The sequence below is a fragment of the Emys orbicularis genome, chromosome 8, assembly GCF_028017835.1.
Source record: "Emys orbicularis isolate rEmyOrb1 chromosome 8, rEmyOrb1.hap1, whole genome shotgun sequence".
NCBI classification, from domain to species: Eukaryota; Metazoa; Chordata; order Testudines; family Emydidae; genus Emys; species Emys orbicularis.
In genome coordinates this window covers 111596098-111621076 of record NC_088690.1, presented here as the reverse complement: position 1 = coordinate 111621076, position 24979 = coordinate 111596098, and positions in this window count along the sequence as shown.

Below are 24979 nucleotides of genomic sequence, written 5' to 3'. Positions count from 1 at the left end.
AACTGTGCAAACCTTGCTCACCACAGCAAGCAGTTCCTCCCCCGAATAACTCCAGAAGGGTTTCCTTACTTGGCCTGTTCCAGTGCCAAAGGGAGCATGCACATGAGCAAGTGTCTCTCCAAATGTTAATGAGGGTTTCACAACTGGGTAGTTTTTGAGTTGAGTGATTGGTTGTCCAAGTCACATGTTATTATTTTTGCTAACTGATTGGATGAAAGTTTTCTTAAAAAAACCAACCCAGCGGAATAACTAACGACTAGTAATAGACTGTTATAATGCATTTTCATGCATGTATTAACTGTTCGTGCTACAACTCGTGAAGCTTTCAGGATTCACAAACATTTGGCCATCACCTAACTACTGGTGAATGACAAAAAATATCACCTTACAATTGGTAGTGAAATGAGCTTGATGGATTTACCCTACACTATATTTACCTAGCAGGGTTTTTGTTTAAACTCTTCAACTAGCTCAGCACTGGATTCTCCATCTGCTGTGATTGTTTATCTTGAGGAACACTGTCTTGGAACATACTTGAGATATCTGCAAGACTGCAACTGTCGGACCCTAGACCACGAAGGCAGCATCTTTCAAGGTTTCTGGGTATTTTAAACAAATGAGTGTGTGCAAGTGGGACTGTGGATGTGGTGGGAGAAAGAAATTATCGACATCCATCCAATTCTCCCTTGTTTATTGGTCAGATGTGCAGAATCACATTACCGTGGTTTGTGAACTAGAAATCTGACAAGAGCAATTGAACTCTTGGATTTATATTTCTAGCAATTTCATCTTGTCATTTGTGGTTTTCTTCAAATTAGAAAACAATTAAATGAAGAATCTGGCAAAGAAAGGGAGCCAGACGTAACAATTTCTCTTTACTTTTTTTTTTTTTTTAATGGCAGCAAAAGCAATGTAATTTAATTCTTCCAGATCCTCAGCTGCAGCACAGCTCAGGAGATATTGTCAAGGAGAAAAAGCCTCCTTCTCCAAAGATTGTGGATGAAGGTCGAATATTCTATTTGCCAGGCAGAAGGGGGAAGCCCTGGAACTACAGAACTGAGTTCCTGCTAGGAAGCCAAAAGCCCAGGTCAGCCGTTCAGATCTGACATCCTGACCCACGCTACTCTGACACTGCAGTTTGGAAAGTGAGGAGTCATAGGCTCTAGTTATACTGTAGCAAAGGCAGGCAAATAAAGGTCTCATTATAAAAAGACAGGTTTCAGAGTAGCAGCTGTGTTAGTCTGTATCCGCAAAAAGAACAGGAGTACTTGTGGCACCTTAGAGACTAACAAATTTATTTATTATTTTTATTATAAAAAGAGATCCTCTAGAACTGTAATAAAGCGGAAGGAGCATTCCTTAGTGCAAATCAAACTCTCATATCTGGGCAGCTCTAAAGTCATTAGCAAGTCAATATTAATACTGGGGAATCCTAATTTTGTTATAAAAGATACATGCATGTTATACATAGGCCTCATACACCTGCCCTCCATGTATCTAGGCACACAGAGTGACAGGATGGGTTTTATCTATCTAGTTTAGGACTTACAACTACAATAAACTTACTTATGTCATTCAGCTGTAGCTGAGATCAGGAGAGGTGCTTGAGACAGAGCTTCCTTTGTTTCACAGAGAGGGAGCCATCACCAGGGCACTTGCTGAGTGAGCCCCTCGGCTTTGGGAACTTATGCTCCACCTCAACTTGAAACAGCAGAGGAAGGATTGTCCAGTGGTTAGAGCACAGACTAGCCTATGCAGAACTGGGCTCAATTCCTTGCTGTACTCTGCCACAGACTTATTGTGTCTCCTTGGTCAAGTCATTTAGACTGTCTGTTCCTTATCTGTAAAATGGGGATAACAGCACTTTCCTACCTTACATGGGTGTTAGGCACTCAGGTGCTATGGCCATATAAGTATATAGATAGCCCAGATTTATTAGCCCTTAGGGCACCCTGCAAAACGAATCTTTTCATGAAGGCCTGGTCTACACTACAGTAGCTCCCACTGATGTAACTCACCCAGTACACCAGCTTAATAACTCCACCTCTGCGAGGGGCGTAGCACTTAGGTTGATGTAATCAGGTCGACACAGCATCAGTGCAGACACTGCACTGCTTACATGGACTGTTGCTGCCTTTCAGAAGCCGTCCCACAATGCCCCACACTGACAGTTAAATCGGTGCAAGCGCTCCTGGTGAGGACGCGCATGGCCGACACAAGGAGCGTAGCCTGGCATGCAAAAGCGATTCAATTACTGCAGTGGCTGTACATTGATGTAACTTTGGTCGACTTAGTTTTGTCGTGTAGACGTGCCCTGAGGCTTTTGAGAAGGAGGCAATTGCCTCAGAGATCTGTGTGCAGTGGGGTATTCTATCTTCTTTTGCTGTGACATGTTAACTGATGATCGACAGTGTACAGTGGAGTTTGTTGATGGATTTGTCCCTTTGTCAAGATTCCTAGCTCTTGGGAAAGGCATCATTTTAAGTTCTTATAAACATGGCTAGCTATATAAAAATGCTCTAATAATTAATGTTTTATAAAGTTTGCGGCGATTGTTCCATAAATTAAGATCAAAGGGTAAATAAATACTATCCTTAGGTATATAGGCACTGATCCCATCCTACCAAAGAATTTTACTTTGCAATAAACCAATTAATTTTTGCATACTAATTTGTGTGCTGCATTATAGATTTGAACTAAATGCTCCATCTTTCCCCACCCCCGGGAATGGAATTTGCTTGAAAGCGTCATATTACTAGTATCTTTTCCTTTGTGCTTGTTAGCAATAAGAACAAAAAGAAAACCAGCTTGCAATGTTTCTCCTGACCTTAAATTATTGACTATGAACTCGTGTGTTATTGGGATTTCCTTTCCTCTCCACAGAAGTGGTGAACGTCTTTTAGTCTTATAACATGAGGAAAGAGCACTAGCAGCTTCAGAACATTTTTAATTAGTGTATCCTTTGTGCTTGAGGAAAGAACAAGGGTTACACTGATCACTCTCTTAAAGAAGATTATAATCCTAGCAGCAAAACAAGCTGCTTCTCAAGATAAGGATCAATGAAAATGTTGTACGTAGGGGCTAAGATTGGGGCCTGAGAGCTAGGAACCTGGGCTGTACAATTTGTGTTACTTTACTACTGCATGTTAATGGCAATAAAAGCTGAATCTCTGCTAAGTAAAATAACCCATTGTTCATTCTGATTTGCACCGAGCCACAAGAGTTCTGTTCATGCGGCCCCTGGTTCTGTGATCGGCAGACCTGATGTGTTTTTCTTGGCATAGCCAACTTAAACGTTTGTCATTCACCGAGGGGACTCGCACCAGATTGGAAACATTAGGACAGGCAATTTCACTGATGTTTTGGTTTCAACGATACAATCCTGCTAAAAAGAAAGTGTTTGACAGCGACTTTAAAAAAAAAACCCCAACCTATAACAACTTTCTTATAGGAAACACATGTTTGTTCTCCACATTAACACACACCATTATGCTAATAAGAGCACAAATATTGGGTTGGATTTTGCTCGTAATATTTGTGCAAATGACTATGGTATGAAATAGAGCTGACTTTTGTTTACCGCCCTGAAGAGATGCCGAGAGAGAGGGAGCAGAGTCCAGTGAATGTGCACTTGAAATGACCTTATTATAGACATCGGGAAAGTGTCTATGTACCTTTCCATGGAACTGTATGAAATTAAGCTTCGGGGGGAAAAAATCAAGGATCAACTACTGGTTTGGATTAGTTTCTTCTCACCTAGCCCTATATTGGATTATACAGTTCCTTAGTGATAAAACTGCATGGACTGAAATAAGGTTCAGGTGACGGCTCTGGTTTACTTTTTGTATGACCAGCCATAAGAAAATGAACGCAGTGGATTTCAGGGAAGCTTTGCATATAAACTAAAGAAATTATCTATGTGTTTCCTCCCCACCCCTTCCCTCCCCTTTGCCTTAAAAGCCCAGCACAGTTTATCCATTAATGGAAAGAAATTAGAAAAACCACTTTAATGTGATGTATGTACTTGGAAATACTTGTGAAAATACTTGGAAACTTGGCACTTATAAAACACAGCAATAATGGACTGAGGAAATTGTCTCCTTAAACCCAAGACCGTAATTAAGTACTTTCAAGATTAGCAACACTGTACTCCATGAAAATTACCGAATCCTTAACATTTATCTTCATCTAAACATTACAGAACCTGAGTCAGATGTATGGGGGTGAGCAGAAGGAGTTTATCTGCCTGAGGTTTTTTTTTTTTTTTTAAAGAAATATTTTAGACGGACACCATCAAGGTCTTTTTCATAATATCTAATTTTTAAAATTCAGGTACAAACTTTTTTTCCTTACAGATTTCCCCCATTCTATTTGCATGCATGCTGGTTTGCTAGTGTAGGGTTACTCACGCATGCCAGCTGGTATCCAGTTTTAAAATTTTATTCTTTAGAAAAATAAATATTGAAGTATTTATTTTGGGTGGAAAATATGCAAAGAATGGAATTGCCTTTTGCAAACAAGTACAGAGGAACCTCACTAATCCAAACTGCAAAGCCTTACACAATAAACTGAAAGCCACGTGGATCTGAAAAGCTGGAGCTGACTAGTGCATCTCTCTGTTTGTGGGTTGCAGACCTCAGATCAGTGAGGTTCTACGGGGACTGGCAGGGAGGGGGCCATTACAGGCAATGCCACACTTGTAACACCAGCTGCGTGGAGCAACATCCCCCTTGTCTGGGCTGCCAGTGGGGTTTGAATCCAGGACTGTCAGGGACAAAACATAAGCCTCTTCTGCCTGAGTTAAAGGAGTAACTCCACCAGTTGGCAGCTATAGTAGGGCCTTATCCTCATAGGTGGATTTAAGAAAACAATGACCCACGCTGTGGTGGGGTGGGTCATGCAAGTAAAAGTAAAGGTGGCTGTGAGTTCTTTGGCCTGTGGATTGGCTGAGCTTGGAGCTGGCCAGCCCCGGTAACAGTATGGGCCTCCTGGTTCCCACTTGCCCCACAGCTCAACGGGACTGGCTCCCACCAGAAAGCTAAAAAAAGAGGAGATCGAGACTCCCCTGCGGTGAGAGTCGGAGGTTGATTTCTTTACCCCAGGCACTGGGGCAGGCCCCAGAAGAAGCTTTACTGCCAGGGCTGCACAGAAAGGACAGAGGATGAGAGGGCAGAAAAGGCCCTGGCTCACAAAAAGACGAGGCGCTCTTATGGTGAAACTGGGCTGCAGGACAGAGGCAGAGCAGCTGCTGTCAGGAGGCACATAAAGGGAAGGGGGCATCGTCACAGGAGTAGTGAGAGCAAAACAAGCTGTCTTAAAGGCACAGATGCTGCAGAGGGAAAACCCCAGTAGTGATAATAAAAAAAGCAAAAGAGTTTGCAATGGAACAAGGGCTCCTGGGTTCCCAACATTCCCACCCCACCCCCCACGGTTTTAACTGTGTTTTAAATCAGGGTGGTCAAAATGGGTATAGCGTTTTCAACCCTTGAGATTTTAATTCCCACTCTTTTGAAAGCTGGTGGTTTTAGTAAAGCTAGAGAAAAAGAGTAAGTTTCTAGTCCACAGGATTGCAGAGAAAAGCTTGAAAATGTGACTCTCCAAGGTTCAAACCTGAGACGGCCCAAAGACATTTGTTATTTAAAAAAAAAAAAAATCTCAGGAGTTTTATGTTAATCTTCCAATTTTTTGAGGCCTGGCTTGTGACTGTTGAACTCTCGGGCTTGGTGGTTTGTGTCTCGGCCACTATGAGCATCAGGACTCGATCAACAAAGAAGCCCCAACACCACACTCTCCCTGGTGCCCCATGAACCCCCTTCTCCTACTCACTTCAGCAGCCTCCTCTCCTCTGTTCCTAGCCCATGTGCACCTCCTTCTTCCCTTCTGGCTCTTTCCAGGATCCCTTCTCTCCTTGTCTCTCCCTTCCAAGTCCCCTTTGCCCTTTACAACCCCTCACCCCTTTATTCCTGGTTCTCTCCTCTCATCCTCTCTGATTTAGTATCTCTTTGCTTCTCTCCTAGATCCCCCCCCCCCTTATCCCATCTTAAAGGACCTCTGTGCCCCTTGGAGCACTGACCAAACCTGAAGATCCTCCACCTGGCCTGGGCTGAAGAAAGAAGCAAATGGCACAGATGAAAATGCTGAGCCCTTGAATTTTGGCAGCATGTCTTTGAAAATGTGAAGCCTGTCAATAAAAAGCCAGGGCTAGGTCCTGGCAGCCCACTCATTCCTGTTGGTAAATGCCTATTATCCTATTAGCTGGAGGACAGTACCAGTATCATGTCTTCCTCTTCCGATCACTGTTGCATAATAGGGCTTCATTTCATTTCTGAAAGAAGTTTGTTTACCAAGAGGAAAGGGGGAAAGAATATGTTTTGTCACCTCTGCGCTAAACCTATTGTCTCCTTTCTAAAAGCAATCATCTTTAGATATTAAAATGGCATGTACCAGGCATTGCATAGCATTTCTTCTAATCTGTCTGCATTGCCAATCCAGTTCACAGATTGCATTCATTCTTCTTTGAAAAGCTTACACTGTTGAGTCAGAATTTTGCTAAGAAATAGCATTTGCTCACATTGGCAACATGTTCAGCTAGGCTGAAGGACAAAGTCAAGAACAGAGGCGTGACTGTGGCCTGTTAGGATGACTAGAAAATCAGAGGCCTAAACCAATTACTACATCTTTCAGGCTATTTCAGATTTTAAAAGAGACTCTAAAGATAAATTTTCTTCTGCAAACACAGAACAAAGTAAGTAAGAAAAGTACAAAGCATAGACCTCATTTAAGTGGCACGAGTCTGGTTTTCCATCCTCCTAACCGTCCAAGGCATTTTGATCTGCCTGAAAGTTACATGAAAAGACAAGGGGATGATCCAAAATGAGTGGGGGAGAGGATGAAGAAGAAAGCCTAGATGGGACAGAAGGAGAAGAATGGAGCTGAATCTTCTTCCTCCACCTCCCTCCAGAACTTTGGGGATCTGGATCAAAACTTCCAGACCGATCTCTAAAGCTACATCTATATTTTGAGTGGGAAGGGTAAATTCCAGCTTGGGAAACATACCTGTGCTAGCACTGATCAAGATAGCATGCTAAAAATAGAAGTGTTGCCACACAAGCAGGAGGGGCTAGCTGCCCTGAGTCTGAGACACTAGGTATGTACGTAGGGCAGCTAGTCTGTCCTGCCGCTCATGTCATCACGGCTACACTTCTATTTTTAGTGAGCTAGCTCAATCAGAGCTAGTGCGGGTATGTCTACTTGAGGTGGAATTTACGCTCCATCATGAAGCATAGATGTACCTTGAGAAGAGCGGAACTGGCATCCCATATCCAGGCCTACAAGAACGCTGGTGAAATTCACTCGGGGTGAATTTTACCTCTTTGCAGAAAACTAGTGTAAAACCTATGTGAAGTCTATAGCAATAGGGTACAATCCCTTTAAATAGTTTGTGAGCCCTCTACTGGCACTCCCCATGCTCCCCGTGTGAGAAGCTACAGAACCCATCCAAAAGCAACAGTGTGTATAGACAAAGCTCATGTCAATCCCGATGGGCTTTAGTAGTCCGTCCTCCTTATGCTGGGGTACTGCATAGAGGTGAAATGTATTCTGCTTAAACTTTGTAGGTTGGGCCCATCTTTCATAGCAAAGAAATAAGTAATTAAGTGCTACCCGCTCAACCTGCCAAATGATTCGCATTATCCTATCCAAAAACAAACTGCTCCTTCACACCTGCCAACTGAAAGGGATTTAAGCCCCTGCCGCTGACATTATTTTATCCATGACTATTCAAGGTAATAAAAGTATCCTCCATTGTGATGCACTCTGACACCTCTGATCCAGCTCTGCATTAAGGCTTTGATAGTGAAGCGCAGGGCAAAGGCAATTCAAATGCTCTAAAGAAGCAATTCAGAGACATCCTCCTCCATCAATGCAGGTTACTAACATGGAGGTAAAAGGTGTCAGGCCGCATTGATGGCATAGATCTATCCCTATGTAAGATATTAATAAGGACACATTTTTAATTTTGCATACAGTAAAGATTGCACCGGGCTCACAAAACAGGAGGAATGGACCTATAAGTCTTAAATGCATTTCAAGACAAATGACACAGGTTTATTTATGACATCAATTTATTTTTCACTTTGCAATTACGTAAAAATAGCAATAACATGGCAAGAGAGATGATGTGATGGATCCAAGTGCTGAATTATTCATTGTCCTTCAGCTGTTGACTTCACATCAGCTGTCTACCAATGTGCATTGCATAAATCACGATGGCTCTTTTTAGCCACAACCACTCTAACCTTCTATCAGATGCTTTTTGTATCAATCCCCTTACAAGCCATGGAATAGCCAGTTTGCTCGAGGAAACAACGTACAGAAACTGACTTGAAGGGGATGATGCCACTTGCGGTAGCTCTGGTTCTCTGTGATGAAGAGGAGAAACCTAATCAATAGAACTAGAACTTTCTGATGCACAATGTTTTATATAAAGAACAGGCAACACATCTGATAGGTCTGACACATTATAGTAGGGAAAGTATACATATATTTCATCAGGGCCCTATGCAGTATATCCCATAGGATACTTTAGTCCATATTGTGGTTTCTCATAATAACAATGATAGAAGCTCTTTTAAAGGAATAGGGAGGTTTTCCTTTAAACTTCATTGACTCCGTTTTGCATATTATTGAATCATATTCACTTTCCAAACCCCAGCCTTAATCCCACATGTGTAAACTGCCACTGGTTTAAGTGGGAATCAGCAGGGCCAGCTCCAGCGTTTTTGCCGCCCCAAGCGAGAAAAAAAAAAAAAAAGCCACGATCGGCGGCACTTCGGCGGTAGCTCTACCACCGCAGCGGCATTATTCAGTGGTGATTCGGTGGCAGGTCCTTCCCTCCGAATTGCCGGCAAAGACCCGGACATGCCGCCCCTTCCCGTTGGCTGCCGCAGGCACCTGCTTGTTGCGCTGGTGCCGGCCCTGGGAATCAGGAATGCTCAGCACCTGGCAGGATACCATAACTCTTGCAATAACACTCTACACTTGAATCTGTGTGAAATATGGTAGCCTCATTGGACAGTCAAGGATCACCTAGAAACTCAGAACACTTAGCACATAGTTAACTTAGGTTTACATAACTAAGAAGAGTGAAGAGCTCAGTCCTTAATTTGTGCCAGGGCTTGCCAGGGCTCAGCCCTGGCACCTCCGGGCCTGGCGGTTCAGAGCCCCGGCACCTCCGGGCCTGGCAGTTCAGAGCCCCAACACCTCCGGGCCTGGCAGTTCATAGCCCCAACACCTCTGGGCCCGGCAGTTCAGAGCCCTGGCACCTCCGGGCCTGGCAGTTCAGAGCCCCAACACCTCCGGGCCTAGCAGTTCAGAGCCCCAACACCTCCGGGCCTGGCAGTTCAGAGCCCCAACACCTCCGGGCCTGGCAGTTCAGAGCCCCAACACCTCCGGGCCTGGCAGTTCAGAGCCCCGGCACCTCCGGGCCTGGCGGTTCAGAGCCCCGGCACCTCCGGGCCTGGCGGTTCAGAGCCCCGGCACCTCCGGGCCTGGCGGTTCAGAGCCCCGGCACCTCCGGGCCTGGCGTTTCAGAGCCCGGCATCTCGGGGTCTGGCAGTTCAGAGCCCCGGCACCTCCGGGCCTGGCGGTTCAGAGCCCCGGCACCTCCGGGCCTGGCGGTTCAGAGCCCCGGCACCTCCGGGCCTGGCGGTTCAGAGCCTGGCACCTCTGGGCTTGCTGCATCACTTATGAATGTAAAAAAATTGCTTGAGCCCCGGCACCTCTTTCATTACAAATTAAGCACTGGAAGAGCTGTGTATTACACACCTTTCCTGTCTGTCTTGTTGATTAGATTATAAGCTTTTCCAGGCAGAGCCTGGCTCTTACTCTGTGTTGGTGCAGCACCCAGCACAACAAGGCCTGCTTCTCAGCTGGCCCTTAGGAGCTTCTGTCATGAACATGATTAATAATAAAAATGCCATTTCCAGTTTTCAGCGGTCGAACCTACTGCTGCCTCTTATTTTAGCATCGTGTGGGAGCCCACTTTTCACCCTGCTTGCAAGGAGACATGTGGATAGCCCTCTTCCCATTCCTGTCATTCTCCAGTCCTCGCTTTCAAAAGTCTGCTGAGAGCTCTAAGAAGGGATGTTAATTCCCTAATTGCAGCCCAACGAACTGACAGCAGCCAAGCTCTTCTGCCACACATATAGGTGCTCCTGCTCCCCAGACTGGGCAATGGTATTCGTGACCTTCTGCATCAGTGGGTCTGTCTGTGACACACGTTTGTTTCTCTGCTGCCCTGTGGTGGAATTTATTACTATAATTATTAATTATTATTTATTTATTTATATTATGATAGCCTCCAGAAGTTCCAGTCAGGGATCAGGGCAAACACAGAACAAAGAAGAGCTTCCTCATGCTCATATTTACTCTGTGCCAGAAGCAGAGGATGTAGAAGCAATTGGATGCCAAGCCGCAGCAGAAAAAGGCAGGGGAGAGTTACAGGAAATCTCCATCGGGCCTCTTCTGTTACAGAAAAGCTTTGTGATTTCAGGGGAGCCTATGACTAGCACAGCTGCCAAACATGGTTTTGTAAGATGTAGATTAAATATCTGTCTGGTATGCTTTGTGCTTTTCTATGGTACTCATCACCGTAGTATATGATCACCTCAGAAATGTTAACGGTTTATCATCACATTTCCCCAGGAGGGACGTCAATGATCTTATCCCCATTTTTTACAGATGGGGAAACTGAGGCTCGGAGTAATTAACTGACTTGCTCAAGGCCATGCAGGGAGTCTGTAGCAGAGCTAGAAATTGAATCCAGCTCTCCTAGGTGCCAGTCCAGTGCATGGACACCAGTGGGAATATTCATGTTTGGAAGCGCGTGCAGGATTGGGGCCCAAGGGTGTTATCCACATTGGAGGAAATTAATATTCTCATGGAATCTCTGCAGGAATTGCTGGTTCCATGAAACTGTTCCATTACTATCAGTTTTTTTAAAGCTATACATTGGGTAAATGTAGACGTAAATACAGACCACAAAATATTTGGAGCAGATGCACAAAGGACATCCAGTCACCAAACTACAATTATAGGAAAATTGCTTCCCCCAGCCCTTCTTTCTGCCTTTTCTTGTGGTTTGGTAATGTTAAATACAGAAAAAAGAAGATAATGTGCTTTCGTGACATGTCTGTTAAAAATACCATATAGATTCATTTAAAAACATTTTGGTACCATCAAAATTCTTCTCAATTTTCATGAATACCTGAAATCTAGTGTCTCTGATATAGCAGAAATGTGATTAACCGTCATGTGAAATTGACAAAGATAATTGTGGACTGAAGAGGGTGTTCATTGTGAATTGCTGTGAATTATTTCATGCAAAAGATTAGAAAATGATGTAGAGGGAAGAAAAAGACTAGGCTGAAATTTGCCTTCAGCATATGCGTTCAGAGAGAGGGGCGGGGGGTTCTGGTAGCTGCTAAGCAGTTTGAACTCCCACTGAAGTCTATAGGTGAGGTACGTGGTCAACATCATACAGAAAAAAACCCCAAGCCAAAAATTTCAAATCTGGGTGCCTCAAGTTAGGTGAAAATAACAGGAGTACTTGTGGCACCTTAGAGACTAACAATTTGTTAGTCTCTAAGGTGCCACAAGTACTCCTGTTATTTTTGCGGATACAGACTAACACGGCTGCTACTCTGAAACCTATCAAGTTAGGTGCTTGATTGCCAAGGTGCTGAGTGTCAGCAGCTCCCACTAACTTCAGTGAGATTAGCTGGGTGCTCAATAGAGCTACGTGAGAAAAAAAAAAACCCACGGAAAAGGAAAAAAATCATTTTTGTAAAAAATTTCCACAGAAAATTTCAACTTTTCATGAAAAAAAATGAGACTCCAAAACGTTTGGCCCAAAACTGAAAACTTTTCATTTTTTTCTTTGCTTTGACAAAAAGTTGATTTTCCCCCCAGAAAGCAGAAGCTTTTACAGAAACATTTCATTTAGCGCAATCACCAATTTTCTCTCCAAAAGCAGATTTGACGTACATTTTTTGTTATTTGGTCCTAGTGCTCAGCACTTCTGTAAATCGAATCACTTACATTTAGGGGCCTCAATATGAATTTGGGAGCCTCACTTTAAGCAACCAGGTTTGGAAATAATGGCTTTGTCTCTTAAAAATTAGATTGCAATTTGGAATTTCTGCATTATAATTTACAGGCTTTTTAGTTCTACAGATACTAGTCTTGAACGGATTGAGATGCTATGATTGCTACAGACTAATGCCAAAATAAATTTGTTAAAATTATTGGAAGATATTGATTGATGGATGGATGTTATTAATATTTGGTATTGGAGTGAGCAATTGTGGAAGTATTCTTGTTTGATAATACATCCAAACCTATTTTTCTCATGCAATTACTTATTATTTTTTAAATCTCCATCCTTGCAGGAAAAAAGATCTTGAAAAGCCGAATGATTCCACTTACCACAAAGGACTCAGGGTGGTTCAGATCATGCATTCAGGTTAGAGAGAATAAGAAGCACTGCAAAGACATCTGTTCATGCATTATCTGTGGAACCTAAACAGTTGTGCAATTTACAAATCAGCCTGATTGCTTTAGCCTCTTAGTATCACTAACCCACCCCTAGTATGTTGATTTTGAAGGTTCTGTTGCATCTGAGCATTTTAGACATGATAGTCTGATGAAAACCTCTGAATTATTTCAAGCTATTTCACTTCGGGTTGCTTTCCCCCACTGTACCTTGCTGCAATGGACTCAGATTCATAGGCTTTAAGGCCAGAAGGGACCATCGTGATCATCTAGTCTGACCTCCTGCACCTTGCAGGCCACAGAACCTCACCCACCCACTCCTGCAATAGACCCATAACCTCTGGCTGAGTTACTGAAGTCCTCGAATCACGGTTTAAGCCTTTAAGTTATTTAAGAATCCACTATTTACAGTAGTTTCAACCTATAAGTGACCTGTGCCCCATGCTGCAAAGGAAGGCAAAAAACCCAAGAGTCTCTGCCAATGTGACCCAGGGGAAAATTCCTTCCCAACCCCAGATATGGTGATCAAATAGACACTAAGCAAGAATTCTCCATAGTAACTCAGAGCCCTTCCCATCTAGTATCCATAACCAGCCGTTGGAGATATTTGCTGCTAGCAGTCATAGGCCAGGTGATTGGTACTAATTATGATGAGAAAAACGGTAAGGAAAACAATGCCATGACCAATTTTGCCAAAAAGGAGCAAACATGGCACAAGGATCTGATTTCAATTAGATGTAAAAACATCCTGCATCATATTCTGATTTAACTGTGTATATCCAGCTATCAATACCAGTGGAGAATGTATCAGACTGTTTCTCCTTTAATACTTAAGAGATGGAAAAACATCTTGCAGCGGGAAACTGACCCATCTCCTCTTAAGCCTTTTGGGTTTTAATTTTGAGTCCCCAGAATTTAACCTTCAAAAGTCAGACGTGTATCCACATTACCACAAAAGTGTATAGTTGGTCTGATTTGAGGGTAGGTTGCTTTAGGAGTTTTGCTTTCTACTATATTTCTCTTTGATAGATATTTAGCAGTATTTTGAATCTTGTAGGCAGCAACAAATTGTTTGCTGGAGTCCAGTTCACATTAATGATATTACAAACAGTTCATATTTATATTGATGATTAAGAATTTCATATAACAGAGCATGTATCTATCTAGCTAATATGTAACTGTTTGCTAATATGAACTGATTGTTAACATTAACATGAAGAGGATTCCAGCAATTACATAAATATAACATGGCACAACGTGTGGGTTTATTTATATATTGTGACAGACCCAGACCAGTGGGGTACAGGAGTCTGGTAGAGGGCAAATATACTGGCCACTGGATGAGTAGTTTTCTGTTCCCTGAGTGACCAGAGCAGAGGCTGCACTAGAGTAATCAGGAACCTGCTAGAACCAATTAAGACAGGCAGGCTAATTAAGACACCTGGAGCATAATTAAGAACATACTAGAATCAATTATGGCAGGCAGACTAATCAGGACACCTGGTTTAAAAAGGACCTCCCATTAGTTAGTGGAGGGCGAGCAAGGAGCAGGGAGCAAGAAGACGTGCTGCTGGAGAACTGAAGAGTACAAGCGTAATCAGGCTTCAGGGGGAAGATCCTGCGGTGAGGATAAAGAAGGTGCTGGGGGGAGGCCATGGGGAAGTAGCCCAGGGAGTTGTAGTTGTAGTTGTAGCTGTCACGCAGCTGATACAGGACACGTAGACAGCTGCTATCCACAGGGCCCTGGGCTGAAACCCGGTGTAGAGGGCGGGCCCGGGTTCTCCCCACCCTCCCAACTCCTGATTGGACACAGGAGGAGTTGACCTGGTCTGTGAGCAACACCAGAAGGAAAGGTCTAATTTGGAAAGGGATCTGGCCTGTCCCCGACCCACTAGGTGGGACACAGAGACTGCGGGATTGTTCTCCGTTTCCCCCACGCTGGCCAGTGATGAGGTGAGCTGAGTGAACGGCAGGTTTGAGCCTCTAGCAGAAGTGGCCAAACTGAGGGCTGCCGTGAACCTCTGAGGCGAGCAAATCTGCCAAAAAGCGCAGGACCCACTGAGGCAGAGGAGGAACTTTGTCACAATATATAACCTTTAAAAACAAAAACGAAGAAGCCTTTTAAGATCAGCTTGTGGTCTTTATTCAGGAAAAACACTTCTTTTTGACTGAACAAGGACTGGTCTCAAAGATTTCTCTGGTGCAATTGTACACCATCTGCATGGATAGTTGTAGATTTCTATTGCTAATAAACACACACACACACAATCAGTGCAAGTCTATTTATATATATTTTTATAAAGACCTCAATCCAATGTTGAAGGGTTTATTGTTTTGGCTTTTTAAAAATAGTTCACATTTGAAAACTTTCAAACTGTTGAGCAATTGATTATTTCGCTCTGAACTCAGAGGCTCTATGAAGGGTAAGGAAGCGACAAATAGAATTAAGAGGGCCTAGATGAGTTGTAGCATGTGGTACCAGTTTAGAGGGGAAATGTTGCCTGCAGACTAGATCTGTTTATGGAGATTTTTGTGTAGGAAAGGTATCCCCTATATTTGGCCTCCAGGTTCAGATCTGGGACATCCAAGACCTACCGTACCTAGTTCTGCGGAGAAAATGAGAAAGTGCTAATTTCATGCTGGTTCTGATTGGTTTGCTCAGCCCTTCTTAAGGAAGGAATGATCATTTTGCTACACAGGGGACGTGCATGGGCCATCACTGCCTGAGGGCATGTCTACAGTGAAATCTGAGGTGTGATCACAGCACGGGTAGACATACCTGGGGCTTTGACCAAACTAGTAAGAGTACCAAGAGCAGAGAAGCTGTGGAGGCACAGACTTCAGTGTGGGCTAACACCCAAGTGACCCCTGACCGAGCTGGTACATCCTGTGCTGAAGTCTGTGCGACCGTAGCTTCACTGCTATTGGTGCTCATCCTAGCTTGAGTATGTCTACCCGTGCTACAATCACACCTCTGACTGCTGTGTAGACATGCCCTTCGGTTCTCATCCCGCCAACTTACTGCCAGATGTAGTGTTTACTACTGCGAGCGGCCCCGTTCATTTCAGTGAGACGGCTTAGAGTTGTGAGCAACCCACTTGATAGTAAGTGTTTTGAAGGATCAGCCACTTACCGACACCTACCATTTGGTTGCATTGGAGATAAAATGTGGAACAAGAAACATTAAAAATATACACTTCCTAGCTCTCCCTTCAGCGAAATCTCCTATCACATTCCCTATGCAGGGACGGTCACATTCCGATTTAAATGTGTTAGACATAGACAATGCTATTAAACGAGCACGTAAATAGGCCAGTTTGAAGAAAACCAGGCTGTTAAATAAAATACATTTACATCTCCAATGTAAATGAAATCCCAGTGCGTGATTTGTGTGGTCCTATTGCTGCCGCTTCAGTGTGTAAGCAGCTGCCAGATGTTTTAAAAAAAGAATCTTCTTCTCGAGTGAAAAATTTGCAAAATATGGTAACTCTTTTGAAAAATGGACAACCATTTTGAATGGGTAACAAACTGCCAGCGAACTCAGCTTCTGAGAACTCCCGTCTTTCATTGCGACGATCTTGCTTACTCTAACTTTAAAAGGAACATGATTGCGCAAGAAGAATCCAGAGTAGGTATAAAGCTATTGGGATGGGTTTCCCTGTGCCCAGTGGCTGGGTCGCAGGTGGGTGTAGTTTGAGAGAGAGGACAGGGAAACGGAGATTGAAGTGAAGTGTTCTTGTAGTGGGCGGTGCGGCCAGTTGCCAGCTCTAGGTGGGCAAGTGCTACTGTGTGAGGGCTCTGGCTGTGTTAGATAACATGGCCTTGCCTCCCTCCCTCGGATACCCTTGTTACACTATTCTGATTTAACAGTATATGTCTAGCTATGGATATCTGAGGAGAATGTATCATACTCTTTCTCCTTTAATACCTAAGAGCAACAGTTCACAACAAGAAAGGGCTGCTTCTAAGATTTAACTTTGACTTTCTTATTGCAACATTTGTTTCTGTGGCCTTCATGCCAGTCACTATTTATAAAATATCTACGGCAGAGAGACAAGGGCGGTGAGGGAATATCTTTTATTGGACCGACTTCGGTTGGTGGACGATACAAGCGTTTGAGCTACACTGAGCTCTTTTTCAGGTCTGATTGGTCCAATAAAAGATATCACCTCACCTACCTTGTCTGTCTCAATCTTCTAGGACAGTGGTTCCCAAACTTGTTCCGCCGCTTGTGCAGGGAAAGCCCCTGGCGGGCCGGGCCAGGTTTTTTTACCTGCCGTGTCCACAGGTTTGGCCGATCGCGGCTCCCACTGGCCGCGGTTCGCTGCTCCAGGCCAATGGGGGCTACAGGAAGTGGCGCGGGCCGAGGGACGTACTGGCCGCCGCTTCCAGCAGCTCCCATTGGCCTGGAGCAGTGAACCGCGGCCAGTGGAAGCCGCGATCGGCTGAACCTGCAGACGCAGCAGGTAAACAAACCGGCCCGGCCCGCCAGGGGCTTTCCCTGAACAAGCGGCGGAACAAGTTTGGGAACCACTGTTCTAGGACCAACATGGCTACAACAACACTGCAAAATACATACAGACATTTGTCATACAAAACGTTGAGGAAAAGTTCTCAGGGGTTGCACAAACCTTCAATGTACAGAAGGAGCGTTTTTTGCTCCCGTTTTTAAAGGGGCGTCTCTTGCTCGCTATTTTGGGAAGCTGCCAGTCTATCCGAGATGAAAATTCAAAATGAAAATGTGCTCACCATGTTTCATTGCTGTCACTGAACCGGTTTATGAGGACCTGAACAGCAGCAGCAGATAAACCAGCCATGCATAGACCAGACTGTGATTTCTTTCAACACATTACTCCAATTTTCTCCTTTCCCATTGATTTGCAGGGAACCGCCTCCTCAGCCCCTAGACAAATTGATCCTATGAGTAACATCTGTGCACACAATTAATCTCTTTCACACATTTGATGTTCCACATTACTGGTCATAGGACTCACACTATGACTCAAGTGTTAATCAACTAATACCTTAAAATTGGGCTTGTGTCTACTGTCTAAACAGTGACCGACTATCCATCACCTGAGTGAACAAATGAATTTTGCCTTTGTATCCAGGCACCCTAGTTCTCTATGGTCTGGGGTAGCTGTCATGCTTTGAAGACATTATACCATCAATCCAATGTACAGTCACTGAACAGCAGCTACCTGTGAGGGGTGGGGCATGTGCATGGGGAGGTGGGGGCAGAATATAGATTCTAGTTTACCCATGCACACCAACCAACTTCCAGTTACTGTGACCTGCTTTTCTCTGTATTCTGGAGAGCGGATGTGGTGGAAATCGATCAGCCAGAAAGGCTGAGCCTGCTACATACATGCCCTAGGCTACAATCCAACTCAGGTCCCAGAGGTAAAATGCAAATGTTTTAACTGTGGCACACCCCATACCTGATTCTCCTGCACATTATCAGAATGCTTTCACATTCTGCCATGATACAAAGGGTCCAGATTTTTCCATCATTATTAAATCCTATATCAATGCTGCCTGGCAGGCGACAAGACATCGCTTAGAAGGCAAAATGCTGGCTGCAGCCATCCCAAGGCTATATACCTTTTTTTAAAAAAAAAATAAGCGTTGAAACACACGGTTATTTCTTCCTAAGAGTTGGTAGAGCAATCTGATTGTGATGTCCGATTGTGATCGTTGCTGACTGTGATGCCCTCCTGACAGGTGCCTTTCTTCTGTTACGTCAACTTCCATTTAATGAAAAAGAAAGAGGGAGAAGAGGAGAAAGAACCGCTGAAAGGTAGGGCACCGGGGTTCTGCTTTGGGCAGCACAAGGATGTGAGAATGTAACTAAAGGGATATACACTGTAAAATGTAGAGATTGCAATGGACCCAATCCAACGCCCATCAAAATCACTAGATAGACTCTCGTTGACTTTAATGAGAGTGGACCAGGCCCAATGCCAACATAATTTCCAGGTATTGAAATGACCTGGCAAACAGAGCTGGCTGAAATTTTTCACATGCTGTAGGAGACTATTTGAAAGGCAGTGGGCAACTAACACCTCTTTAGTCATAAAAATCCTACATGTGTGAACCCCCCATCTTGTATTTAGCTTGGACACTCTGGTTACCTTCTCCAGACCAGCGGAAGAGCTCTGTGAAGCTTGAAAGGTGTCCCCTCCGTTGGTCCAATCACAGCTATTACCTCATCTACCTTGTCCCTCTCATATGCTGGGAACAACATGGCTACAGCAACACCGCAAACAGATGTAGAAAGGTATGTAGGCCCCTAACTCCCACTGGAATCCTAAACATCTTTGAGAATCTGGGGCTTGGTCTCTGTGCCCCTCCATAATAATACTTCTCTACTTCAGAGGGTTGCTGTGAGGATGAACACACTAAAGACAGAGCCACTGAGGCCCAGATTTGCAAAGATTCCAACTTTCATTGTTTTCAATGAAAGTTAAGAGCCTACATACCTTTGAGGATCTGGCCCTCAGCTGCTATGCTATTAGGAGCCATATAAGTATGTTAGATCAAAATTAAATAAAAAGGCAGTCTTTTTCTACTGTCACCTTGGGACAAATTGTTTCTAAATAGTAACCTACCTGCCATCCAAAAATGGAGGGTTTTGGAAGTATAGGGTGAAAATATTCACTGTGATTCCATAGCTGAGAACATTCAGTTCATTTCGCTTTTTTTTTTATTACCTTTTAATTCAAAAAGTGCTTTCAGTCAATACATTCTGATTGGATTTGAGAGCTAATACCCAGAACTGTAGTGATCTGGGAGGGCCGGGAATGACTGGAAATAAAACAAAAATATGTTTTAAAATATATTTAATTGCTTTTATGTGCTCTCCACGTTTCCTGCAGAAGAGTTCTTGGTATCAGCTGATAGGAGAGGTGAACCATGAAAAAGCTAGATTTCAGTCAAAGTAATTCCATTAGAGCCTGAAATTACTTGGTGAAACATGAGTAAGGGAAATCATCTGCAGAAACACAACAGCTGGACACCATGACATCACTTGCAGGAATCAAAGGAAATGAACTAATAAGATATGCATAAAAAGCCTTTTTTGTTTGCTTGCTTATAAAGTTAGAGTTTGCTTTCTGGATAACAAAAAAACAAAACAAAATAAAGAGGCGTGGAACATTTGGCACTGATATTTTGCTCTTTTCGGTAAATCGTTTTCATTTATTGAAGCTGACAAGGAAATAAAATGCCTGAAATTCTTTCTGTTTGTTGTGCATGAAGAAGAATTATTGTAGGAGCAATAGTACCACATGCTTCCACCAAGTATACAGTAGCTAGGAATTCAGAAACCCAAGAGAAAAAAAATATTAGGATGCAATGCTTAACATCTATATTATTGTCATTGTCATTTGTTTGCATGGCTTGACCTTATTAGATAGCTTATCAGTAACTAGTTCCTTCATGGACATCATGTTTACTGTCAATGGATGTTAAATAAATGGTAAGTAACAGCTTTTAGAGTTCATAGAGCAGACAAACAGTACAAGCCAGGAAATTCAGTGAAAAGGTGATGCACCATCTTTAGCTCATCCTGCTGCTACACTTGTATTAAAACAACAAGCAGTCCGGTGGCACCTTAAAGACTAACAGATTTATTTGGGCATAAGCTTTCGTGGGTAAAACACCACTTCTTCAGATGCAATTGTATTGTATCACACTTGTATTGTGCCTTTAAGCCACAGCCCAGCACTGGGGATCGTATGGGGCTAGTCTGACCCAGGGAAGAATTGAAGCACTACAAATCTTCCCTGGTGCTCTGTGGAGTGGGCAGATTGGTTATGATAGAGGCCAGTTTTGAGATTAAGTTATTTATTTAACCAACAACAAGAAATAATTTACAAAGTAAACTCATTACTGATGCTGGTGAAATTATTGCTGATCTATATAATTTTGCATATTTTTGCTGAGCTCAAATAGATTGTTGGGAGAAATCTGAAATGAAAAAGAAAAATTCCTCCTAAGAGTTGGACTTAATAGACTACAGCTGCATCTTTAAATACTATATCTTTGTGTGATCATGTAAATTATGTATATACTTATTAACAGGACTTTTAAAATACAAAAATATGGCTTAGATGTCATATCAATTTTTTTTGCCCTCTGGGGCACCTGGCATTGGCCATAGTCAGAAGACAGGATACTGGGTTAGATGGACCTTTGATCTGACCCAGTACGGCCGTTCTTATGTTCTTATGTAGTTTCCATTCTTGTATATCATAATCATTTGGCAAAGTTAATTATCTTGGTGTTTGGAATTTTGGGGAATGTTTTATTTCAAAATGTGAAAAGTGATTAGAACATATTATGGATAATTGTCTTGCTCATTTTCTTTTAATCGTTTTTTTTTTCTATACAGAATGATGGCCTTGAAACATCTTAATGCACACAACTTTTTCTAAAACAAATATACACTCATCTCACAAAAAAAAAAAAAAAACAGAAAAGAAAAAAAAAAAAACCAAGCAGATTTTTGTTTGTTTGGAGTGGGTGAAAGAATCTAGCGATCTAATAACTTGACCCATGTATTCCAAGTTTCAACTTGGAAACATTTGAGTTATAAACTCCTTAAGAGCAACATTCATAATCAAAATCGTCCATACCCTTATTTTCATACTACTAGCGATTGCCACTAGAATTCCTAAGGCCCTTCCTCACAGCATCTGGAATGCATGTGAGCAATCTTATAATGAAAAATATACTGTGCATTACAGCTGTTTTTCGAAGGATAAAAGCTGCTACAAAGGCAGTAATGTGCTGGTACTATATGTGTGTTTTATTACAAGAACCAAGGTTTTCTTTCCTCTTTGGTGTAACTATGCAGAAGATAGCTGAGTGGATCTTAGAAGCAATTTTTAACAATGAATGACTTGGGATATCTGTTCAGCAAAGCTTTGCTATGTCACCTGGTAGTGAGCAGGAGCAAATCTAGCATATACATTTAATTCTAACGGCAGTCATTATGTAGAATCCCTTGGTTCTAGGTCTGGGTAAAACTGTTCTGGTCAATCTGAGTCCATGTAGGTGTTTAAACTGCACCCAACATCATGGTATCTCAGTGCCTACAACTTTTCTTTCACAGCTTCATTTGCACAATTGGTAGCAAGCTCCTTTGGATCCCTTCCACAACTTTGTGAATGCTGTGGGTCAATGACTTAAGTGGCCATCCTAGGGGCTAACTATTCTTTCACACTTGCTACAGGCTGGATCTTCATCAAAAGTGTCTTGGTGAAAGCTCCATTTTGCTTTTATACCAAGCCTTCCTTGAGGGCTACCTTCTTCTCTGCTTTGTACAGCTCTACAGGTGAAGTGTTCAGTAAAGTCTCTGGATCGGTATTTCTTTTAGAGAGCTAATGGTCTTCTGATAGGGAGGCAGAATGATACATTAACGAGCATGTGGGACTCAGACTTGGGAAACCTGTGTTCTTTTCCAGGCTTTGCAGGTGACTTTGGATAAGTGTCATGCCTCTACGAGGCAGGTGGTGCTCATTAGCCATGGCAAGCAGTCTGCCTAGGAGAAGGAAAATGCTAATTAACAAACAAACCGAGAATGTCAGGCCTGGCCAGCCAGCTTGTAAAAGTTGTGCCAATCACGTGTGTAATGGGTCTGTACCTCTGGCTTATGGGACAGGCCAAGCAAACCAAAGGCCTTTTGACACTAATGGACGCTGTATTTTGTTTAGGAAAGACACAGGCGCCGACTTTCCAAAGTGCCGGGGGGTGCTTGACCCCCAGCTCTGCCCCAGGCCCCGCCCCCATGCTACCCCTTCCCGCAAGGCCCCACCCCTACCCCACCTATTCCCACCTAGGCGCCTCCTCCAAGGGCGCCTCGCTCCTTCCCCCTCCCTCCCAGACTTCTGCACGCTGCGAAACAGCTGATTGAGGCGGGCGGGAGGTGCTGGGAGGAGGCGCTGATTTGGGGGGCCTGTTGGCAGGCAGGAGACACTGAGGGGGGGAGCTGAAAGGGGTGCTGCCAGTGGGTGCTCAGCACCCACCATTTTCCCCCATGGGTGCTCCAACCCCAGAGCATCCACAGAGTCGGTGCCTATGGGGGAGAGGTTAACTTGTGGGAAGAAGTGGTTGCATATTTCTGGTTCCGGATTAAGGCCCTGATTCAGGAAGCACTTACGCATATGCTTGACTTCAAGCATATGCTCGATTCCAATTGAATTCAGTGTCCTAACTTCTTGTGGTGCCCTGCTTTGTACTTTGAAATAAATTGAAGTTGATGGGACTTCAGCAAATGTTTTAAGTCAAGCTTTCCTGAACAGAGATGGAATTAAGCATGTGTTTAAATACCTTCCTGACTCAGGGCCTTAATGACCATTTTTGCCTCTTTGTGTGACAAGGGAGATCTTCTGCCCCAGAGTTTCCTACTTCAGCATTTAAGTAACAGTTTCCTGGTCTGATGGTACAGCATGAGGTCACTGTCAATCCACAGGACTGAATTAGAACATAAGATTGGCCATACTGGGTCAGACCAATGGTCCATCTAACCCAGTATCCTGGTCTCTCACAGTGGCTGGTGTCAGCTGATTCAAAAGGAATGAACAGAACAGGGCAATTTCAAGTGATCCATCCCTGTTATCCAGTCCCAGATTCTGGGGTTTAGAGGTTTAGGGACACCCAGAGCATGGGGTTGCATCCCTGACCATCTTGGCTAACAGCCATTGGTGCACCCATCTGCCACACACTTATCTACTTCTGTTTTGAATGCAGTTATACTTTTGGCCTTCACAACATCCCCTGGCAATGAGTTCCACAGGTTGACTATCTGTTGTCTGAAAAAGTACTTGTTTGTTTTAAACCTGCTGCCTATTAATTTTATTGGGTGACCTCTAGTTTGTGTGTTACGTGAAGGTGTAAATTTACACTTTCTTATTCAATTTCTACAGAGCATTCATGATTTCATAGACCTCTATCATATGCCCCCTTAGTTGTCTCTTTTCTAAGATGACAAGTTCCAGTCTTTTTAATCTCTCTCATATAGAAGCTATTCCAACCCCTAATCATTTTCATTACCCTTCTCTGTATTTTTTCCAATTTAGAACATATATTTTTGATATAGGGTGACCAGAACTGCACTCAGATGTGGGTGTCCATGGATTTATATAGTGGCATTGTGACATTTTGTGTCTTATTATCCATCCCTTTCCTAATAGTTCCCAACATTCTGTTCACTTTTTTGTCTGCCATTTCACAGTGAGTGGATGTTTTCAGAGAACTATCCATAATGACTCCAAGATCTTTTTCTTGAGTGGTAACAGCTAATTTAGAACCCCATCATTTTGTATGTATAGTAGGGATTTCCCCCCCAGTGTGCGTTACTTAGCACTTAACATTAATTTCATCTGCCATTTTGTTGCCCAGTCACCCAGTTTTGTGAGATCCCTTTGTAACTCTTAGCAATCAGCTTTGGACTCAAGTATCTTGCATAATTTTGTATTATCTGCAAATGTTGCCTCCTCACTGTTTGCCCCCCTTTCCCAGATCACTTATGAATATGCTGAATAGCATTGGTCCCTATTTATCTCTCTCCATTGTGAACACTGACCATTTATTCCTATTCTTTATCTGTCCATCAAGACATGATATTTGTAATAGTAAAAGAATGTTATGGATGTTCCAAAGTTAAGCACTTGAAAGTTAGGAAATACCAGTTTTACAGCTGACTGTGCAACCTTAACTCTGCCCGCCTTGGGCACTGAATAAGACGGGAGTCCAGTGGAAATAAATAATACATACATAGGGTAGCTACTGATGCCCTTGTTTTTCTGTGCCTACTATGTAGTCCTTTTATGCTTTCATTAAAGGTCTCTAATATGAACCTCCCTCAGACAAAGCATGAACTTAATTACATTGTGGGCCCTCAAATCCCCACAAATAAGTTGACAAGTTTGCAATCATTATGCCCCACGTGGTTCACCCATCCCTGCTAGTCAGGGGCTTGTAGTGAGATCAGCCAAACCTCCGGGTGCTTAGAACAGGAAACCTTCCCCCAGCAGCGGTCCCATTTTTGACCATAACTGCCAAAGAGGAGCCAAGACCATGCACAAAATGTCTCATTTACCAGACAAATTCTCACAAAACACAAGTGACACCATTCAGGGTCTCAAAAGCGGTAGGTCAGGGAGTAAGGTGTTAGGGCTCTAAAAGTTTAGCAGGAAAAGGGAACATGTCCCCTGGCCACAAACAGCATGCAGTATTCCAGAGCTAATTGCTGTACATTCCAAAGCCATGATGTCACCGGACTGCGATGCTAACTCTTTAGCCATTATGGATGGAGAGGGCTTATGGCATCTATGAAAGAACCCCCCAAAACACATGCTTACCCTTTAAAGACAATCTCTTACCATCTACCTGCTGGAGCCAAACTAAGCTGAGGTTTCTG